At 35.3% G+C, this 23,165-nt stretch overlaps 1 protein-coding gene across 7 annotated transcripts in view; it reads left to right on the top strand.

Moving 5' to 3' along the window:
* The first annotated feature begins 4,688 nt into the window (after positions 1 to 4,688).
* LOC123527556 (uncharacterized) overlaps positions 4,689 to 23,165 on the top strand; it is a 76,159-nt gene continuing 57,682 nt past the window's right edge. For 2 of the 7 annotated variants that reach the window (XM_053523527.1, XM_045307086.2), the window contains exon 1: positions 15,628 to 15,813. The gene's annotated coding sequence lies outside the window, so the exon portion shown is untranslated. Of the gene's footprint in view, positions 4,745 to 15,627; positions 15,849 to 23,165 lie in introns of those variants that run through there. The other 5 variants (XM_045307082.2, XM_053523528.1, XM_053523524.1 and 2 more) reach the window with 4 other exon arrangements.

Genomic DNA, 23,165 nt, shown 5'->3' with positions numbered 1-23,165 from the left:
AAACACCTTAACCTGGCAAACCATAAAACAACGCTGTCAAAAAAAATCTTTGACTGTACATTGTATTCTACAAAGTCAAAAATAATCTAGTCCATTTGGATCACCATATCCTCACATGTACGAGGAACCTAAACTACCTATTTCCAAATCCATGCAAGTTCTTTCTTTCCAAGAACAATTCGTCTGTAAAAGCAGTGTACAGTCCAGCCTCTGCCTCAGTCACTTTCTTTAGCGACTGGCTATTTCACTTCTTATTTAAGGTTTTTCTTTTGTTTTAACCATACATGTATATAGCACTGCAGTCTTTTGTTTTGCCTTTTTAACCTTGCATTTCATGAAACCTCTTTGTGCCTTTGCCATATGATCAGCATTGATTGTGTAGAGTTTTGTGGATGTATGTCAAAGTATACAGACACTAAACTGGAAAATGGCACGAAAAAATGATCACATAATGTCGGTTTCAAATAGTTTTCAGCCTTTTTGCTGTGTAGGGCCTGGAAAGACTAAACTTATTAGACCTTCCTAGACATCTTGTTTTTTCTTTGCATTTCTTTTTGCTGAAATCACATGACAGGTCTTTATAGGTAGCATTAAAAGTTTCTCAATTGTTTGGAATTGAGAAGATCAGCCGTTTGGCGTGTTCATGCCTTATGTACATGTAGGCTGCCGTTGGCGCCCACAAGCGACGGTACCGTACTCTTGTTTACATGTACACCTACATATGTACGTGATGCCGTCAAACCTGACCATTATATCATGGTGCGCAAGAATAAAAGATAAAAGAGAACTGGAAATTAAAGTTTGAAAAGACTCGGACAAGTGTAATATAGTAAAAGTAAGGATGTAAAAGTAAAAGATTGCCCAGTTGTGACATTCCTCAAAGACTACTAGTATACGTGCTTACCACTCCGGCTTGCGTGACGCTACCAGGGAAGTGTACCCGCCGGCACAGCTCATGAGTCTTATCATTGAAAATGCCATAACTGGAGGAAAGTTCCCATTTAGAAGGGTTGGGTAGATAGCTCCCTCTTGAAGTGTGCCTAATAGGGAGCCTCGGCAACTGAGGCTGGTAGTTCGTTCCACTGTCGGGTGGTTCTCGGGAAGAAGCTGTATTTAAACTGGTTGCTGGATGTTTTGTAAAGTGGGAACTGAATTTTGTACCTAGATCTGGTCATGGAAGTCCTTTGTCTGAGGTATGCATCTGTGCTTGGATGTCGATAAAGTTGTGATAGATCTTGTAGAGGATTGTGAGTTAATGCTTAAAGTCCGCCTAGCTTCTAGAGTTTCCCACCCAAGTTCATCAAGCATCGAAGAGACACTACTTGTGTTATAAAAGCGACTGAGTGCGAATCGGGCGGCTAGACGCTGTACCATTTTGATCTGATGTTGTTTTTTTTTCTGATATGGGTTCCATGCTGCTGCGCAATACTCTAAGTTGGATCTCGCCATGGTAATGTAGACTTTTGTTTTAGTTTCTGTCAAAGCATAACGAAGAATACGTCGAAGAAAGCCCACATGTTGTTAGTTTTTTTGGTTATGCGATTTATGTGGTTATTCCATGATAGATAGGACTGGAAATCTACACCGAGATACTTAGTTGATGATTCTTCTGCTAGGGTGACGTCTTTTAGTTGATATGAGAAGGTTAAAGAGTTTCTTGTTCTGGAGATTCTGAGATAGCTGCATGTCTTTGGGTAAAACTCCATACACCATTTATGTTCCCATTCTGCGAGTTTAATCAGGTCGTTTTGAAAAGAGAGATGATCTTAGATTCGTCGATACACAATGGCGATTCGTCGATATATAATGGCGATTCGTCGATATACAATGGCATCATCACCAAATAGTCTGTGGCATAAAGTAAGGTTGTCTGGAAGGTCGTTAATGAACATCAAGAAGAGTAGAGGCCTAAAGACAGAGCCCTGTGGAACTCCACTATTATAACGACTGGGACTGTTTCCGATGGCACACCCTTTACCAGAACCTGTTGCGACCGGTTGTCGAGGAATGACATTATCCAGCCATTTGTGTTGCTTCTGACTCCGTAAAGGTGGATCTCTTTGGAGTAGCCGTCTATGTGGAACTCGGTCGAAAGCTTTAGAGAAATCAAGCACAACCATGTCAGTCTGGATCCCCGGCATCCAAAGAAGAGGACAGCTCATGAAGAAGGGTGATGATCTGTGTCTCACAGCTCCGCCTGGCTCTGAACCCATGCTGACAGTCGGTCAGGATATTTTGTGCTTCTAGATGTTTAAAGGTATGGCTACCAATGCAGTGCTCTAGCGGTTTGCAACAAAGACTGGTTAGAGACACAGGCCTGTAGTTTGCAGGGTCTTGCCGTGCACCCTTCTTGTAGATAGCCATGACATTGGCATGACGCCTGTCAACTGAACGGTACCTTCTTGTAGAGATTTGTTGTAGATGGTCGGGCTTCGCTTTACATTACACTCTTTCAAAAAAAACGGGTTGAACTCTGATCGGGGCCACGTACCTTCTTTGGATTGCTGTTTCAGAGGAGTTTTGTTTTTCAATGCGCTCTGCGGTCACTGTGATCTCTGGCATTGATGGGTATGGGGTACCTTCAGGGATAGGGACCCCGCCAGGTTCTTCTTGGGTGGAGACGGATTGGTACTTCCGATACTTCAGGATATTTGCTTTGTCGCGAGAGTTGTTGAAAAGCCGTCATTTGTCTCTGAGAGTTGAAATTTCAGTGTTGTCTTTACGGAGTGATTTAATGTAGGACCAAAAACGTTCCTGCTTGGATGGTTAGCTATATTCAGATTCAATTAAATTGTTGATTAATAAAAGGTAGGACTCTCTTTCATATTTCTGAGCTTCAGACTTCCAAAATGTGTAGTTCTTAATGTCGGGTGGTTTCTTAGAGTATTTCATACGTTTGAAGAGTTTTGAAGTTTTTCTAATTGTAGCCCTGACCTTCTTGTTTATCTAAGGTTTGTGTGATTTGTTTTCTTTCAACCTTGTAGTTTTGATAAAACTGTTGATGAGGTATTGCGAGCATTCCTAGAAGTTTGACCTTAATGAGTCTGTAGTCAATGACTGGAGGTCTGGCATATCACTGTAGAATTTGCGCAGTTCATCCGTCCGCTCTCTTGTATTGGAGCAAATTGCGTGGTGGTACAACTGTTTTATTTGGGCGGATGCTGGCTTCTATGTAGATCACCTCATGGTTGGAGATACCATTTATCAGTTTGATTTTATTTACTAGGGAATTATTATTGGTAAAGAATAAGTCTAAGATCCTTGGTCACTTTAGTTGGTTCTGTTACAAGTTGGTGATTGAGGAATCTGCCGTTTGCTATGGAGAGAAGTTGGTTACACTGCAGTGCCGTAGCCAGACACAAATTTTAACCGAGGCAATCTAGGGGGATCCCTAGGACGTCTCTGGTGCGTTCTAAAGCATCTCAAACTGTTTCATATCACAGTAAAATCGTCCTTTTAGCCCTATGTTTCACAGAACGTTCATATTTTAAGAAAAAAATATATTTATAACAAGGATAAATGGGGATATATCTTATTCTAATATGGTCTCGGATACAATCATTTTTGTAACTGAAAGACAATAAAATCAGAAAACCATCAGTAAGACATACAACATGCTATTTTTCAGTATACTAGTAGTTTATTAGTTTATAACCCGGGAGGGGGTAGGTACGGGAGGGGGACTGTGTCCGTGTTGGGGTGGAGGTCATGGGGTCTCCCCCTAGACAATTTTAAAATAAAGGTCACTATGAAATGGTGGCCTCTGGTGCAATTTTTGGTCTGAATTTTAAGGTATGGGAGGGGTTCCCCTTCATTTTAGTGGTGGTCAGCGGGTTCTCTTCCTAGAAAATTTTGAAATACAGATACGAAGTGGTGGCCTATGGTGCATTGTTTGGTCTAAAATTTGAGGTACTGTATGGGGATCCTCTCAATTTAGGGGGGGTCAGGGGGCTCTCCCCCTGGAAAAAAATACAGGTATGAAATTGTGACCTCTTGTGCCCTTTTTGATCTGAATATTAAGGTATGGAAGGGGACTCACCCTCATTTTCAGGGGGCTTTTCCCCTGAAACAGTTTGAAATTCGGTATGAAATAGTGGCCTCTGGTGCGTTTTTGGATTTAAATTTGATAATAATAATAATAAATAATTGGGTTCGGCTTTGATGAGTAGCTCACTTCTCAGCCAACTTTTTGGAGGGGGCGTGGACAAGGCTCTCAATATGGCTGTTAGGATTTCCGCCTCACCTTGCCTCAATGATGTCATGAGGCAGATTATATTATGTTATATTCTCATGATATTAATATACTTTTTTGAACTTTTATAACTGAAATTTTCATCAGTGTGAAAGGCCTACTTTTACTCTTCTGTTTTTTTTTTTGATCTGAATGCCAGGAATAAGTGCCTATTACAATATCTGGGCTGTTTGTACTGCACATATGGCGTCTAATGTTTCTTTTTCCCAACCACTGACTTGCAGTTTAATTAGGTTTATGTAATAGTTTTAATGGAAGATCTGTACGTTGATTTGGATTGGTTGACTTTCACTCAAGACGAAGAAATTAGGGTGGGTGAAGATATCATACAATGTGTTGTATGAAGAGAAACACACACACTTTAAATAGATGAAAAATTAATTAGTATAGTGTAACCATACAATTTGTAATAAACGGTTACTTCCCCTTAATTACTTTACACCATTTGTAACTGAACGAGATTGTTTTCGAAACGGGGAAGGTAATTATAAGGTACACTGTTCATACCCTAATTTAGGGTTGGTCACATTATTTACTCCTATAGACAAAATGCTGCTACAGAGGTCTAAAGATGCGTTTTAATCATTTAACACACATGTATAAACACTTGTAAAAATGCATTTAATTTAGAAATTTCAAAATCAAATGTTCTGAAACTCATACTGCAGGCAGGTTTCAACTTTTTAGCATGTTTAGGGTGTAAAAATTAGGGTGTTAAATATAGAAATTTATAATTTACTGATGAAATTCCTGAGCAAATAGCATAAAACTCAGTGGATAAGTTCTTTTGTTCATAGGTGGAGCACCTGAAGGACATATTCAAAGATATGAGGATATAAATTATTTTCAGTTTGGATACATAACTTTTCCGCAAAATGCGCACAAAAATTGACTAGTTTTCATGGTGAGTTTCAGAACATTTGATTTTATATTTTTATAAATTAAATGCATTTTTACAAGTGTTTATGTGTGTGTTAAATGATTAAAACGCATCTTTAGACCTCTTACTCTTAGCAGCATATCGTCTATAGGAGTAAATAATGTGACCAACCCTAATTTCGTGACGCCATCTTGGTTTTCCCTGTCAAGTTACCTTAACACCTGTTTATCTCAGGTGGTGGGCTAAACAGATGTTTTTACATCGTTTGTGTATGGGATCGGAATTTTTGAGTCGGCTAAACGCTATCAAGCGTTTGACGAGTCCTTGCTATCGCCCGATTTCTCCTTCTTAAATGGCCTCACAACACAGCGAAGTGATGTAGTTCCATTAGATTGTCTCTAATTTCAAAGAGTTCATTGATCGAATGAAGTTCATTTATGTCAATCCTACTTGCTATGACCAATATACGATGTAATCTGTCATATTTATGACTTGTAATTGTGCAATACTCGAATAAAGCCACGTATTTTCTTCCGCGGTAACTCATTAAGCATAAACACGCATAACTATTCTGCGGGATTTGGTAATACATTTGCGCATATGATTATGGTGACGAATTTTATGCCCTTTTGTCACAAAATAGCAAATATGATGTTCACAAATTCAAATAAAAACTGCATATTAACTTATTAGCCGAATTATCCATTTGTTACCCTGTCCGTTTCAAAAAATAATCTTTAAAATCATTGCGCAAATAACAAATTTATTGCGCTGTTCATTTTATGAATTGCACAGGCTTACCAAGCTTGCGTAACATCCAGCGAAAGACAAATATAGTTACAGAACATACTGCTAGTATTTTATTGAGTGGGTACCTCTAAAAGCATTGGAATGTCTCTTATCAAAGAGTTTACCACATCGATGAAATTAAATTATGACAGCTTCATTTTAAATGACCCGAATAAGATATGTGCAGTACGTTAATTCTTCCGCGAGACTTCGCGGATGAATCCTAACTACATTCTGGACACTTGTCGGCGAACACGCGTGACCTGTTTATAACAACGCTTCTACGACTTTGCGTGGGTTGAATTTTGCAGTCAGTAAACGGATAATTTATCGGAAGAAGAAGCTCTTACTGGTTTGTTTAGTTACTACTGATATTAAAAATGATTTTATTTCTTATTTTTCGAGAAATAAACAAATCGGCGAAACATTAAATTGTATTTTCTCGTAGTTTTTGAAATCGAAAGTAGATCGTCTATGTTTGGCTACTTTGACGAAACGAAACAACTTTTTTATGAAAAGATTTAAATAAGAGGTAATTTAATCGTAAGCTTCAATGTCAGATACTGCCAATTGCTGCTAAATGTCTTCGTATCATCACAATTTGTAAAACATATTGTTGAAACTGGAGAAAAGTGTAATCGTATCCAGATATAATATTTTGGGTAAATATCGAGCTGTGTTATGAAATTTTAACATTCAAGTAACATACATGATAGATATTATTGTAACAGAAATGATTCTAGAATTTATTTTTATAATACCTACATATAATCTATATCAGACTCATATTCTAGTCCTGAGGCATGATCTGAAAGTAAAAAGATGAAGTGACAGTCATACTTTGGATATTGTGATACTAGAAAGAATCTAGGTAATATTTAGAAATTGAAACATAAGATTTTCAGTTAAAATCGCACCAAAGGCTGTATCAAGGGTCTACATATTCAAAAATTTCTTGTGGTAATACCCCAAACCCTACTTGCAGGAGGGGGTATCCTCCCACACCCTTCCCCCATATTGCCACTTTACAGTTTGATACATTTGCCCTTTTACCACCTGCCGCAATGCCCATTTCAAAATCTAAAGCGGAAAGAAACACCCCTCCCCACACCCACCCTGCTGCTGACAACGTAAAAATGGCTCAAACATTTTTCTGCCCAGTCTGGGCCTGTCTGTCTACATGAATCAAAATGGATAATTGAAAGTGCATGGGCTTCAGGATTACAGACATGATTTTTAAGGGGTTAACAGGTCTGAAATAGAATAAAAGATAGTTTTAAATAAAAAAGAACTGCATTTACTAATATCGGTTACACTATATATTGACACTCAGCAACATTTACATACATGTATTTCTAAACGCAAAAGTTAGTATACTTTAAATTGACATCACTTATGATATGAACATATGACAAGGCTATCGCCAGGCCCATTATAATATCTGTAAAATATCAGTTCTTTCGTCCATCCGTTACAAATTGTATGTGGCAATCCGCGCTGTAAAATTTTAATATATAAATTGTCATTTTCAAATTTTATCATGTGCGAATATATACAAGCCGATAATTGCCTCTTTTGGCAATGATGGAGGCAAATGTTTACTGGAAAAATATATATAGTCATGGGCAGTATCTTAGTGTCAGCTGTCAAATTGTAGTTTGTACTTTCAATATTTTTATTTCTGCGAACCACTCTTCAATTTTAGAGAAATATATTAGGTTTAAATACTTGTATAATGTCAATCAAAGTTTTATTAGGCATCGACCGAATGTTCATTTCATTTATTGTAACAAAATCTCTCTTTAGTTGGGGAAAAAAACTAAAAACAAACTGAAACTGGTAGACTATACTGTCAGTACATCAATCATTAGCCGACTCAGGCCCTTCAGGCCTTTGATTAATATTTAATAACTTTTTCGCTAATTTATGGATTTTAAAAATTCAAAAAGTTTTGAAATGCTTACGATTTTCATATTTTCTTATTTAGATATCTTTTTAAACTGAAAAAGCATTTTAAATGAAGGCAGTGGCTAGGTAGCTGGTTCCGGCTACCTAGACCTTTAGTCTACATAGCCGGTTTCGGCTACCTGACTAAAGGTCTAGGTAGCCGGTTCTATATATACATAAAGTATATGTACATGTAAGGTCAAGGTAGCCGGTTTTGATTATAAAGGATCATTATATTAGTTAAATAAATTACATTTCTTGTGATTTATTATTTACTATTTGTGATTTACTTGTTTATTTCGCCGTATTTACGCACAAGTGTAAGTTTATATCATATCGTCGATACTTTATCATGTTATCATGTCATTTTTGTCATTGGCGTGTTTAAATGGCGCGTTTGTTAATTCTTAAAATATTTTTTAATGATTTTTTGTACATTGTTATATATTGAAAAACATTTTGGATAGATGATATCAACTGTCGGCGATTCTTTAGCAATAGGTCATTAGTTATTAATTATCTGGTATTTAGTATATTATGCTGCCTGAGATAGAGAGCTCATATGTTCAAACAAACAATTAGAACCAATCAAGATTATTGACTAATAAACAAAGTGGCGGAGAAATTATGTAGTAATTATTTATTAAAGATGCACATTGAGGTGCGAAAATGATGATCACCTACAATTATCACTTAAACAGGCGAAGGGAAGGATCAAACGCCAGTATGTTCAGTTGAGCCGCATCACTGAATGTACGTTGGTGCTCTTTGTTTTGCCCTTTATTACTGTTTGTTTTGTTTTGTTTTAATAATGAATCACGGTATCTCAAACATGGATCAAGTACGTTTTAACATAACAACATGTCGCCCGAAATGATATGAGCGCGTAAATACGAAATGTACAGGTTTTAAAAACACAAATAATAAATTACAAGAAATGTAGTTCGTTTAACTAATATTATGATTCTTTATAATACAGTTTCTTAAATCCAGCTACCTTGACTTACATGTTCATATAAGATATCTATATATAGAGCCGGCTACCTAGACCTTTAGTCTAGGTAGCCGGAACCGGCTACCTAGCCACTGCCTTAAATGAAATATGATTTTAGTAGTGGTGTAACGATGCTCCAAAGTTTTAGAAAAAACACTAAGTTAAGTGTTCATAATTAATCCATTTTATTTCGAAATAATAATTAAAAGTAATCATTAAATAGCTTGTTTCATATCATTTCCATTGATCAAAAAATTATTGATATCATTTGTGTTTTAAGAAAGTTTAAGCCGTTAGAAAAAAAAAACACGGACGCTCGGCGTCTGCCCACCTGACCTTTGTCATATCAGTTCTGAAAATAGAAAATACAACTGATTTGTATACAAACACGATCTCTCCTATTAGGAGAAGACTAAGAGACAGGGTGTGGGAAGGGCAATAGCTTCTAACAGAACGTATTCCATGTGTCCAAAATTTTACATCCGAATTAAGTTACCCTTATATGAAAGTCGGCCTAATGTCGAGTTTGAACAATATTTTTTGACAAATATAATGATGGAAATAAAATTTAACAGCAATGAACAGTATCTAACATTAAAGTTTACAGTGTCATTCTATCTTATTAATCATTATATAAAAGAAATATTTGTTTTTTTTTCAAAACCATTAAAAACAATAGTGTCAAATCATTTTCCTGTCTTAATTTCAATATGATCGATTTTTATTAATTATATGTTAATATGTGTTGTCTCCACTGACACTTAAGTTTTGTATAATTACGGACATTTACCCCAAGTGACTGAAACGAAAGTACACTTTTGACAGATGGCGCGAAAATGAAAATAATCTTTAGACTCGCTTGCTTTACGCTTCAGTGATTTTAATGCTACTGGAGCAGTCTAAAATATTTGGTTTTTACATGTTTATTACACGATTACAGTAGGTAATTGTTTCATGATTATGTGATGACCAAGTTGCCCTCAGCGTGTATCTCTCGATAACATAGGGAGCGATAAAGCTGTATATTATAACTGAGCATAGGTCCACGAGAAAGATCAAATCGCCAATTTTTTAGTTGGCGCCACTGAAATTCGCCAATTGAAGAGTTTTAGAACCAGAATAATTTTTTTTGTCCCATTTGGCGCCAGTGGCGACCGACAGCGGGAACCCTGCTTTTCTTTTGTGTTCTCCCAAATACTTCCGTCAGCAGCAACTTCCGTTTACATGATGCATTCTTCACACACGTTTTATTCATATAAACTTATAGTCATCGTAATGTCAGAACATCATTGATAGCAACTAGCCTTAAATTTTATGGAAAGACCCACCCAATGTTTGTTTAAACGCGATTTAAATGCATTTACTGAGGGTGCTGACACTACATTATCGGGTAATTCATTCCAGGTATCGATTACTCTCTGACTTCTCAGTTCAGAGTTAGATCTTTTCTTTATAACTTATACCTTTTACCCCTAGTTCTGTTCTGACCTACCAAGGAGAAAAGCTTTTCGCTGTTAACTTTATCGTACCTATGGAGGACCTTGAACACCTGTATCATGTCTCCCCTAAGCCAATCAGTCTGTATTCCAGAGTAGGTAAGCCCAACAGCCTAATCTTTCGCAATATTCCGTGTTACCTAAATCTGCTATAAGCCTAGTTGCCCTTCTCTGGACATTCTCTATAGCAATCAGATCTTTCTTCAATCTTGGATTCCATACTACAGAAGCATATTCCAAAATGTGACCTAATTAGTGCCTTATACAGGGACAGAACATATCTATATCCATATATATAAAAGTCCTGAAAATGAGACCCAAATTCCTGTTTGCCTTATTCACCTTTTCATTGATATGAATAGAAAACTCCATATCTGCATCGAAAACAACTCCAAGATCTTTCTCACTATGTACCCGACTGATTTCAGTAATCTTATTGTTACTACTTTTCATATAAAAGGTGTCGGTAATTTCCCTTTTCCCAAAGTGCAAGTGCTTGCTTTTCTTACTGTTAAATACCATTTGCCATTTTTGAGCCCATTCACATGCACTAAACACACTATCTTGGAGTACTAACTCTTGTGTAGAGTTAGAATATAGTTTTGTATCATCAGCAAATACTTTGGTCACACTTTTTATTACGTCCGGATAATCATTTATGAAGATTAAGAACAATACAGGCCCTAAGACACTACCCTGGGGTACCCCACTTACAACTTTTTTCCAGGAACTCATTGACCCATTTACTGTAACTCTTTGCTGTCTATTGCTAAGAAAATCTTTTATCCAAGCAAACACCTTTCCTCTTATACCATAACCCCAGATCTTTTTAAGAAGGCGTTGATGAGGCACCTTGTCAAATGCTAAACACACACTAATCAAGATGAATAATGTTTAGACATTAGGTGAAAAAGTTTGCACTTATTAATAAGCAAAATTTAAACATCATGATTCTGACCATGATTGAATAAATCAAAATTGGTAGTTTATTGGTTTCGCCATAATATGAAATATAGGCGCTGCCTATCTGACAGGAAAATTATTATTATTATACCACACTTATAAAGCACTCTTTTCATAAAAAATATGTACCTTCAAAAGTGCTTTACAAAAACATAAAGAACACATACATATATACATATATACATACATACATACATACATACAATGCACATACGTGCATGCATACATGTACATGTATTGGTAAAGATTAAAAGGAATAATAATTAAAACAAGATCATCCATAAAATATGTTCAATGGTAAATTACGTTACCAGAGCAATCCCTCTCTGTCATGGTTTGTTTGGGGTTTAACGCCATTTTCAACAGTATTTCAGATTTTGTTATTTTAGACCTAGTCATACAGCACAGATTCTTTCTTCTTTCTGCATAAATTGTTCTTTTTGATATTTTCAGTTTTGACAGTAAGCTCTTGTTATGAAAATTATTAACAAAGGCAAATGTTTTAACATGTTTGGTTTAAATTAGCTAAAAAATTTCAGCTCAGAGATTTGGATCGCTGAGCTGAAATGAATACCGTACTGAAACCTAATAGAAATCATGCCAGAAGTCTTGTCACGTTATAATTTCATCAAATGAAATGCAATGAACTAACCTTTTACTTTAAAATGTTTCTAATCCATTTTTCTTTTGATTGGCATAAAAGAATCCATGCAACATAATTTGAACACAAGTTATATACACTAATTAGCTAGGGTAAACCTCTTGTATGGGAGAATGACAAACAACCATTTACATCTAAAATTCTTATTTAAAATTCATTCTAAGAAGTTCTTGACCAGAATTTTATCAAAAACACAAACACTGTTGGTCGAAAATTCAAGAAATCCAATTTAGTTTACCAAACTCCCAACCGTTTTAAATTTTGATTAATTGTAATTTCTTAGCTCTATAGGGATCGAAGTTGGGGCCTCTCAAGCATTTTTTTCCAGGTTCAAAGTTCTAGTCAAAGTTCGAAGAATAGTCTAGCTATTCTACTCAGTCACCCTGGCGTTGGTGTCACACCTTGGTTAAGTTTTGCATGCAAGAACATATGGCTATCAGTTAAAGGCATATAGCTTTGAAATTTCTTTTTTTCTTTTTCTAGGTCAATTACCATCCTCACTGGGTCAATACCCATAACTCTGACATATATTCTGAGCAAATTATGCCCCCTTTTGGACTTAGAAAATCCTGGTTAAAGTTTTACATGCAAGTTACAATCTCAAAACCTAATGCAGCTATTGAATTGAAACTTCACATGTGACTTAGGGGTTATAAAACTAGTTGATAGCATCAAGTCCCATATCTCTGACCTGCATTTTTGCCAAATTATGCCCCCTTTTGGAATTAGAAAATCCTGGTTAAAGTTTTGCGTGCACTTACATACAGCAATTACTTAAAGGCATATGGAATTGAAACTTATTTTTTCTTTTTCTGTATCAATTGCCAACCTCACTGGACCAAGTCCCATAACTCTGACATGTATTTTGGGCAAATTATGCCCCCTTTTGGACTTAGAAAATGCTGGTTAAAGTTTTACATGCAAGTTGCTATCTCAAAACCTAACGCAGATATTGAATTGAAACTTCAGTTAATTAAGCACTGCTTATCGAATGGAAAAGAGTAATGCTCATTTCTGTTTTTCTTCAGTTGAAAATGGTTTTTTCAATACACGGTCATATTACTATAACATGAAGTCTTTTAATTCGGGAGTCGCTCAGGCAGACTAGACTATATATCAGATTATCTAAATAAATTATGAAAAATTATGTACCTTCAATGCACCTTGAATACCAATTTCTTTAGATGTTACCCTGAGCAAAAGCTTTTTCTTAAGCCAGATTATACATGTATAGGCCTTAGCCACAGTGATATTGGCTAGTAGTAACAATTTAACTGTACTGTCTATTGGCTTAATGTGGCAACCCATGTATAATGTGCCCAAATAACATAGTTATTTTTGTCAGAAATTTATTTAATTTAATTGTTTGCACACTTTCTGATAAAAGCACTGGCTTTACACAGAGCTATGTTGTGGCCACCTTGCCAAGGTATTACTATCTAAGAGCCCTGTGTTTCCTTCACAGAGACACACAAAAGTCTAGAGCGAGACTGTTTTGTTATTTGATAGAGAAACTATTTGAGCCACGCCATAAGAAAACCAACATAGTGGCTTTGCGACCAGCATGGATTCAGACCAGCCTGCGCATCAGATGCGCAGGCTGGTCAGGATCCATGCTGTTCGCTGACAGTTTCTCCAATTCCAATAGGCTTTGAAAGCGAACAGTATGGATCCTGACCAGACTGCGCAGATGCGCAGTCTGGTCTGAATCCATGCTGGTCGCAAACCCACTATGTTGGTTTTCTCATGGCATAGCTCATTTGCTGAAAATAGAAAAAAAATACCTTCTTATCTTGAAGTTTGTTCTAATAGGTACATATTTTAGCATTGTCACAGAAAATATAGAGAAAAAGCTTTAAATAACTTTTATTTCAATGAACTTCTTAAAGGATGTTCACCAAACTTGGTTAGAAGCAGAGTCAGTTGGTCGAGGTCCTCTTCAGGTGAGTGACTTAGGCCTATTTGGGCCTCTTGTTACTAAGTTATGCCCCTTTTTCATCTAAGCTATTTCTGGTTAAGTTTTTATACATGTAAGCTTGTATCTCAGTAACCACTAATGGAAATACATTGCTTTCTTCCAACAGCTGCTCTTGATTTGACAGAGTTGTTAGGAATAGCTAGAAAATAAAAATGAGTAATTTACTTTGATTTCAATCTACTTTGATCTCAACTTTTTTTCAGTAGGATTAGTAAGACAGACCCCCCCCCCCCCCCCCCCCCACCCCCACCCCCACCCCCGGGCCAGAATGGTTATGGTCACTTGCTACATTGTAACAATAAACTCCCAAATATGCATACTGTCGCCAAACTGCATTCTGCTATTAAGTGCAATTTAAAGTTATCATTATACCCTTTTTTCAGTCCAGTGTTATTTTTGAAATCTAACAATATTTGTAGGAAACAAATTCTGACAGTTTGGACTGTTACATCAAACTTCAATAGATATTGTTACATAAAGGATTAAGTTAACATTTCTAATTTCGACATTTAAAAAAATGATGACATTATTATCAGGGCTCCGGAAATTTTGATAACTCAATCGGTCCGAAATGAAAATCCTGACATCGGCGTTACCCCACCCACCGCATTCCCAATATTACATATTTTGTAAAACGTGATAGAGTAAAGAAATAAGCATGTCATGCATTAAAACTGAGTTCCCGGTCACCGCGAGTTACCATACAATGAAGACAGTTATTCAGTGTTATGTGTGATCGTTACTTTGTTTAAATTTCGATGTTTTTCCAAGAAAATACTTGCAAGGATAAAATTGCCGAGGCATTGACAACACGTACGTAACTAGTCTAAAAGCCAATGCACGTGACTTCCGTACCGTACACACGGCAGATACTTTGTGATGTTTCCTCATTCTTTGACGGAATTCTATAAAATACAATGCGTCAAAGTGAATTACACGATACATATTCTCTGCTAAACAGCCTCAGTATTTTAAGAATACTCTGCCGCGGACCGAATGTGTACGTTATGTGAACGCTGAGATCGAATTTCCCGCATGCATAGTACCAAAATGTCACGCGGGTTGGCCACTGATATTTCATTTCACTTACGTTGTACTTCAATAAGCAACTACATTTTATAAAGTTATGTTCTCTTCTGATGTAAACAAAATTTCATTTTGAAACGTTTTTTAAAGACCGATTTGATAAACAGCGCCACTCCGGTTCTCTCTATCATTCGTGTTTGCCAGTCCATTTATTATTTATTATTAAGATACTAACCATATGCCAGTATAGTATTACAATTTTGAAATGGTTCAGAGTTGTGCAGATTGAATTTTATGATTTATTCAATTGCAGAAATGGCACATTTTTTTCTCCATATACATAATTGATTTGTTGAAGTAGTGATCTAATTTTGTTAGAGGAAATCGCTGATTCACTTTTATCATAAATTTCCATTACATACTGGTATTTGATTATCACTCGATTGCTAGTTTGAATTAAATACATAAATTCTTTTATCTTATCTGAAATTTGATTTCACTACCGTAAATGAATTCCAATATTTAAAGCGTGCTGTCAATTTTGTAAGGATATATCTACTGTGTGATCGAACACAAGTTGACAAATATTGGTTAATAACGGTGTATTTTCCCTTTTTCAAGTTACGACAGGTAGTTAAGGTGTATCGATACTTTATATTACGGTGAAGGAGTTCTTTTATAAGAAGGGCGCTAAAACCCATTGAATTTGTCAATAAGATCATATCAGTATGTAGTGCATAATTTAGCGGATTGTTATATCCCGAGAGAAATATTTTGTTTTGAAAATTTGAACTTGGCTATTGTTTTGGAAATATTGACAAAAGAAGGTTAGTAGTATGTTGGATAGCTTTCCGTCTTTGAGGTACATTTTTCTCAACTCTTGATGTTATTAAAAAGTTATTTTAGGGAAGCTTTACTCTTAACTTGGCATTTAAATGCTTTAAATGACCAAATAGATCTGCTTTAATAGGATTTATACTTTTTGGTTTGACATGGTGCTTTACTCAGAAGTTAAGCCATGCATTGACAGTTGGCAGTTTTGGGTTGTTTGTGTTCTGTTAATGTCAGTACTTTAAAGATTAACTGACATGTTTTCGGATTAACGTTTGGGATAATCCTTATAATTATGATTAACTAGTTGGCACAAAATTTATGACACAGGTCGAATAGGTCAAAAGCACTTTAAAATTATTTTGTAATTAATTATTCTAAATAAAATATTGACTGATGGACATGAAGTCTTGAAATGGGGTCTAAAATATATAAAGCATATAATGTTATAGTGAGCTGCGCCACGAGAAAACCAACATAGTGCATTTGTATCCACGCAGTCTGGTCAGTATTCATGCTGTTCACTTTCAATGCCTATTGCATTTAGAGAAACTGTTAGCTAACAGCATGGATCCTGACCAGACCGCGCTGATGCGCAGGCTGGTCTGGATCCATGCTGGTCGCAAAGGCACTATTGGTTTTCTCATGGCGCGACTCAAATGTTACAATTCATATCTGCATTATTTAGCTAAGTTGGAGGGGAACAAATCTATCGGTCAAAATGTAGGTCTTCAGTTTGATACTAAAGTGAAGTGATTATGCGACTGAAAACAACTTCTAAAGTTTTTTTTCTTCTTCTCCACCTCGAGGAAGTTGTCAGGTATATGTTGAGAGAATGTTGGTAGTGGCAGGTTAATCTAATGAAAAAGACATCAAAGTGGGTGTAAGTATTTGACAAGGTAAATTAAATTGTCACAAATGATATTAGTCTCAGCTCAGGCACTAGGGATTATTCTGTTTCAGGTAAATCCTAAACTCACATCTGAATCCTGGCCGATGTTTTTTCTGTGCTTAAAAACTCTTTCAACCTAGCTTCTCCTCCTCTCTGTATATGAGAAAACACATTTTAAAGTTGTAAATTAGACTACAGTATATTTGTTTGCACTTCATTGTAAAATCTGAATTTGACAAATAAATGACTCTAATGGCAAAAGCAAATAAAGAATAGAACCACTGAATTATCTACTTTATTGAAATACATGAAAGATGAAACGAGAAAAATAAACAGTGCAAATACTTCATTGTTGGAATTGTATTGAAAATAATGCATTGTTACAATAATGTAATTGTTTGGTATTGATTGATAGTTTCTGTGGTAAACTTGTGGTTTAATAGCAATGAACCCACCTTGTTTTATATAATAATCAACAAGAAGGACTGGACCAGAGTCTTGGAACCAAAGTTATAAAATTATGAATATATCAGCCCCTAGGCTATGTACCCATTATATTTATTTAATTTATACATAATGCTAGAACTACTAATCTTAGTTAGGCAACCAGGATAGGAAAATCAAATTTTAAAGATATCTCTAGTGAAAACCTAACCTAAATTAAGCACTCAGTGAACATTAAGTAAGACTAGTGTGAATAGTTAAATTAAGGTTTCTAACTTGACAGAAATCCGATTAACTACCTTGAATACCATAGCATTTAATTATAGAATTTTCAAACTAATGAGCTGTTATTGGTGACAGATCTCAGGTATTTCACATTGATTTTTGCATGAAATTTCTAATCAGTTTCCATGGTAACATATGATACAGCATTACTGTTGTTTGTTTTTTTTCATGGATAGAGAATCATAGAAGTAAGTTAGATTATTTCAGTGAAGTTGTATTTTGTCGTATTTTAATCTTTTATATCAATAGAATAGTAATTTTGATGTTTCCTTGATCACGAAGATTATGTGGTTATGTACTAATTACTGTGAAATCATTAATGTTCGTGGGGGACTAATTTTCAAGAATTTCGTGGTTGAGTCAATCCACGAAATTTAATCCCAAGGAACACGTAAAAATTCCCACTCATTTTATGTTCAGAAGTTGAAATCCATGAATTTACATCCCACGTTATTGCCATTTTGACCAAAACCACGAAATTTCATGCTCACGAAATTAAATGATTTTACCGTATTTCTAATCTGCCTGATTCTGTGTAATTTGGCTAAACACAAACTTCACCTTCTGTTGATTTGGCTGTAGGTTTCTTCAGTGTTAAGTTCCATATAAATGCTTCTAATTTTACGTTAAAAATAGATGAAACAGCCCTCCAAAAAAGATGTTTGCATATTTACATTTTTCGAAAAGCTCCACTAAACTGTACATGATCTTACAGAGTTAGAGCCATAAAGGGAGATAATCAAAACAATGGATTCAGTAAAACTTTTAAGTAGGTTAAGCAATATTTAAATTTGACAAATATTTGCGGAAACATTTACCGAAAATGAGATTTAACAAAGAAATAATTTATTTTATTTTCGTAACAAAAAAAAATGTGGCAGCCACATAACAAACATAGGCATTATGCAGAATGAAATTTTTTGTGATTACATATTCTGACATGTAGGTATTCTCACATGTACATATTCTCACATGTAGGTATTCTCACATGTACATAGTCTTACATGCATATATTCTGACATACAAGTACGTATTTCACACACGTGCATATTCTCACATGTACATATTCTGACATGTACATATTCTTACATGTACATATTCTGACATGTATGATTTCACACACATGTGCATATTCTCACATGTACATCTTTTCACATGAACATATTCTTACATGTACATATTCTCTTATGTTTGTATTCTCACATGAACATATTCTTACATGTACATATTTTGGGCCTCCATGGCAGAGTGGTTCAGGTTGCAGACTTACAGTCACTTGCACCTCATCGATGTAGTTTTGAGCCGTATTCAGGATGTTGTGACGAAGCCGTCCAGCTGGCTTACAGAAGGTCGGTGGTTCTACCCAGAGATGAAATAGTGCATGGAGGGGCATATGGGGGTCTTCTTCCACCATCAAAGTTGGAAAGTCGCCATTATGATCTATAGTTGTGTTGGTGCAATGTTTAACCCAACAAAACAAACAAACACAGTCATGTACATGTATATTCTCACATTGTACATAATCATTTTTGCATATTTGTATGTCACATGTACATATTCTAACATGATGTTTCAGGTATTCTTCTGTTATTACTAAATTACAGCTCCTAGCTACAATCTCATTGCTTAAATTTCTATACACACCAGGAAAGCGGGAATCAGATATGAGCCGCGCCATGAGAAAACCAACATAGTGGGTTTGCAACCAGCATAGATCCAGATCCGCGCAGTCTGGTCAGGATCCATGCTGTTCGCTAAAGGTTTCTCTAATTGCAATAGGCTTATGTTGGTTTTCTCATGGCAAGGCTCAATTTTATAGAATATATAACAAACAAGCTGTAAGTGGACAGCAATACTTGACTATTCAACAGCCTAATGTCAAGGGAACGAAAGTAAATGTCAGAAAGGGGGATAAATTTGTAAAAATTGAAAACAGGATTATAGAACCTGTACAATGCGTATCAGCTCATGACAGTGGACAGTTGTGTGAAGTTTCTGTTCATTCCCATAAGTGGGTACTGAGATACCAGCTTAAAAAAGAGCAACAGAGAGTTATAGAACCTGTGCATTGTAGGTCACTTTACCACAGTAAATAAATGTGTGAAGTTTCAATCCATTCCCACAAGTGGTTACTGAGATATACCAGCTTACATACAAAAACTTGACCAAATCAGGACACTGACTCAGACTGGATGCCGAAGCACGGATGAGTCCAGTAGAAATTACAGAATCTCTTTATGGGTCCACTGCCTTTAGAACTGTTGACTTGACCTGTCATCATTGATTAAAGGGAGATCAGCTGGAGCATTGTTTAGGATTTGTGCAATATACCATCATCATATTGTTCAGTCAAGCTCTACCATTTTGTTGTCTATTTCATTTGTACGCTTTTGTTGACCTCGTCTTTTTGAATGAAAAAGTTTTCCTGTTAGTGCTGATAGTTTTCTTAAATTTTATTTTAACTGTGTAGAAATTATCATTTAATTTATCCCAGTGAGTGTATTCAATTGAATGTTTGGAAGCAATGATTTTTGAATGGGTTATAACCCTTTGAAGTTTTGTCAAATAATCTGTAGTCTTGATTTTAGTCTAACTTTGTAGGAATGCTGTATACCAAACATAAAAGTACGTACATCACTTCAACAATTAAATTTTAAAGCCAAGATTAGATTTCAGCTGAGAATGAAGGAATGGCAGAACATAAGATTATTATGGCCAGTTGCTACTGTGGATCCAAGGTTTTAAAATTTGACTTTGAGAACCAGTCTCAAAAATCCAGTATTTGATTGGTTGTTCCTGAGCACAGACTTTAAATTGACCAATGGCAGTGCTGTATTCTTAGACTGGTCACCAAATTAATTGAGTTTCATAACTAGTTCTTAGACTAGTGTCAGAATGCAACTTTACTATTGGTGCTTTAAAACATCCAGTTTAAGAATGATGCTAATGATTTACGACTGGTCATCAAATCCATTTTATCACTTTGGATATATGCCTAAGAAAAGAAAACTTACCTGGATGTTATTTCACAGAAGTTTGTAATCATTTTGACCTAGCTGTATTAATTAAAACTTTTTAGGCAAAAAAAAAAGCCCCATGTGGTTCTGGGACGATGTTTTTTTTTCGATGTAAATGAGATGTGGAACCAAAATTTGTAGTCCTGTTTGGCGCCATATAACCTATACTGTGTTGGTGCGCAGTAAAACCCAAATAAATAAATAAATAAATTTAAGGCAAAAAGCAAGGATTCTTTTTTTTTGTTTTTCATTTTTATTTTGCAAGAGTTTCATTTGAATCTGGCTAAAAAACGCAAGGACTTTACAATTTGTAACTTCAAACAAGCAAAAGACATGTAACATGCAATGGTTCATTATACACAAATGATTTTGAGCAGATTTTACCTTTAGCCTGCTAGTGGCAACGTGATTCTGCCTTTGCGTCCATTTTAGAAATTTAGCAGGCTAAAGGTTAAACAATATAAAATAACATGATGCAGGATATGGGTTAGTTCTAAGGGTTTATTTTACAGATTTAATTTACCTTTTCACACATTACGAGATTACGGATTTTCTTTACCTTTTCACACATTAAAAGATTAAAGAAAATAGAAAAATGAAAATATTTTCAATACTTAATTTGTTAATATGTTATTATAATCATAACTGAGATATTCCAAGACTAAAGAATGATTATAAGTAATCAATTTGCCATACTCTACAGGAGGTATAGTCCACATTTTGTGAGATAATTCTATGTTTACATAGTCCAATTTGAATATGTATTAAGTATATAATTTGTTTAGAAAGTAAACTATAAAAGTTTCTTTTAGGCTTAACAAATCATTATACTGACCGAAAATCGTGAGCCATATGTACACATTTTCTTTATTTTGATAAGGGGAGGTAATTCTTATGTTATCCTGTATTGTTTTTAGACCACCTGCAAGCAGAGGTATATCACATGGATCTAAAATCACTATTTTATTTCAAGTTTCAAAGCTGCTTACCAACAGTTTGTGTGAAATTTTTCAACATTTTCATTTCCACCAAGTTTTGTATAAAGTACCTAAATGAAAATGATGAAGCGAGTGAACATGAGTGTTGGATATTTGTAAAATTGCAAGAAGAATGTTGAGTTTTTCTATTATTTCAGATATACATTGCAACAGTTTACACTCTTCTGCACAATACTTTTTGGTTACTTATAGGGATACCTTGCAGAAAATTTAAGTTTTTACCACTGGTACTTCTACAAATACCCACATTCTTTTTTGAGAGAAACATTTGCTATAATATATTATATTTATTTCAACGTTTGAATAACAGCTATCTGCAAATGAAGACTATTTGTTTGGCTATCTCATGTGTGATGTATAAATACAAGTATGACTAAACTTAAATTTTATATTTAAAGTCAAGGATCACAGTTTAAAATTGCTTAATAGTAAATTTTCTATCAAGTGTTTGTAGTTGCCACCAGAGTTCTGCAATTTTCTCTACTCCCTCCTGTTCGGTTTAAAACACCCAAGGGGAGCAGTGATCTAGTGAATAAGGTGTTGGCCGCTTAGTCCAGGGGTTGTGGGCTCGAGCCCCACTGGGGTCACAACCATGACTTCTCATATGACACCAGTACTGGTTTTTCCAGGCAGCAGACTCGAGTGTGGTTCTAATAAGCCTAAAGCTTTCATCACAGTCTAGCTAAAACAAATTAATATAAACTGAAACACCTATACATTCTATTTCAATATTGAACCATCATCTGTACACTTAATTTCTTATGTTTTAATTAGTGAGTGCGGAATAAAACTAGCTATTCTTAGTTTTACAGTCACTGGACTATCCATTCTTTCTAGTATATTGCTGCCTTTATGCACTTTCAGATTAATAAATTGGTCCTGTTCACCTTACTCTTTGAACGAATTTTCTGCTCTTGGACATGAATAATCCATTTTAACAGATTAAGATTCGAAATGTTTTAAAAATCACACCTCCATGATAATTTGATTGATGTTAATCCATTAACTACCCTAAATTTAATCTGTTAATTACCCTGATTATAAAAGACAGAGGGGTGGCTAGTAAGTTTTGTGAGCGGATACAGTGGTTTAGTGTCAAGATGCCGGACTATGAACTACAAGGTCGTAAGTTGGACTCCAAACCCCTACAGATATATCAGTTTTCAGATGAGAGTGTAGGGGTTTACACAGTGTGCACTTAAGAACTGGATACAGTGGTTCAGTGTCAAGATGCCGGACTATGAACTACAAGGTCGTAAGTTGGACTCCAAACCCCTACAGATATATCAGTTTTTAGATAAGAGTGTAGGGGTTCACACAGGGTGCACTTGATACTGGATATAGTTCTGGAAGTGGAGCATTCTATGTTTCATGTACTGAGCATAACTAAAATGTCTTTGATTATTACATACTCGTTTAAAAATTATTCTCCGATAAACAGGACAGTATTTTCAATATTTTCCTGTATTGATGCCTGAATTTCATCTTGGGCACATGACATCATTTTAATGAGTTGTTGAGGGTTTTTTTTTCATTTGCTTCAGTTTTGCGATTTTATTCAGGCTACTGAACAAAATCATAGTATTTGAATAATATTAATATTGTGTAGATACATATATATAATAAAATATTATTAGCTTTGTATTGAGAAATATACGTTTGTTCTCTAGCGGAATAATATTGCTTTCCTAAAGTCACCCAGTATTTCCACT

This window comes from Mercenaria mercenaria, chromosome 14, assembly GCF_021730395.1.
Source record: "Mercenaria mercenaria strain notata chromosome 14, MADL_Memer_1, whole genome shotgun sequence".
NCBI classification, from domain to species: domain Eukaryota; kingdom Metazoa; phylum Mollusca; class Bivalvia; order Venerida; family Veneridae; genus Mercenaria; species Mercenaria mercenaria.
Note: the sequence above shows the minus strand (reverse complement) of the source record. Positions and strands in the feature narration are given on the sequence as shown.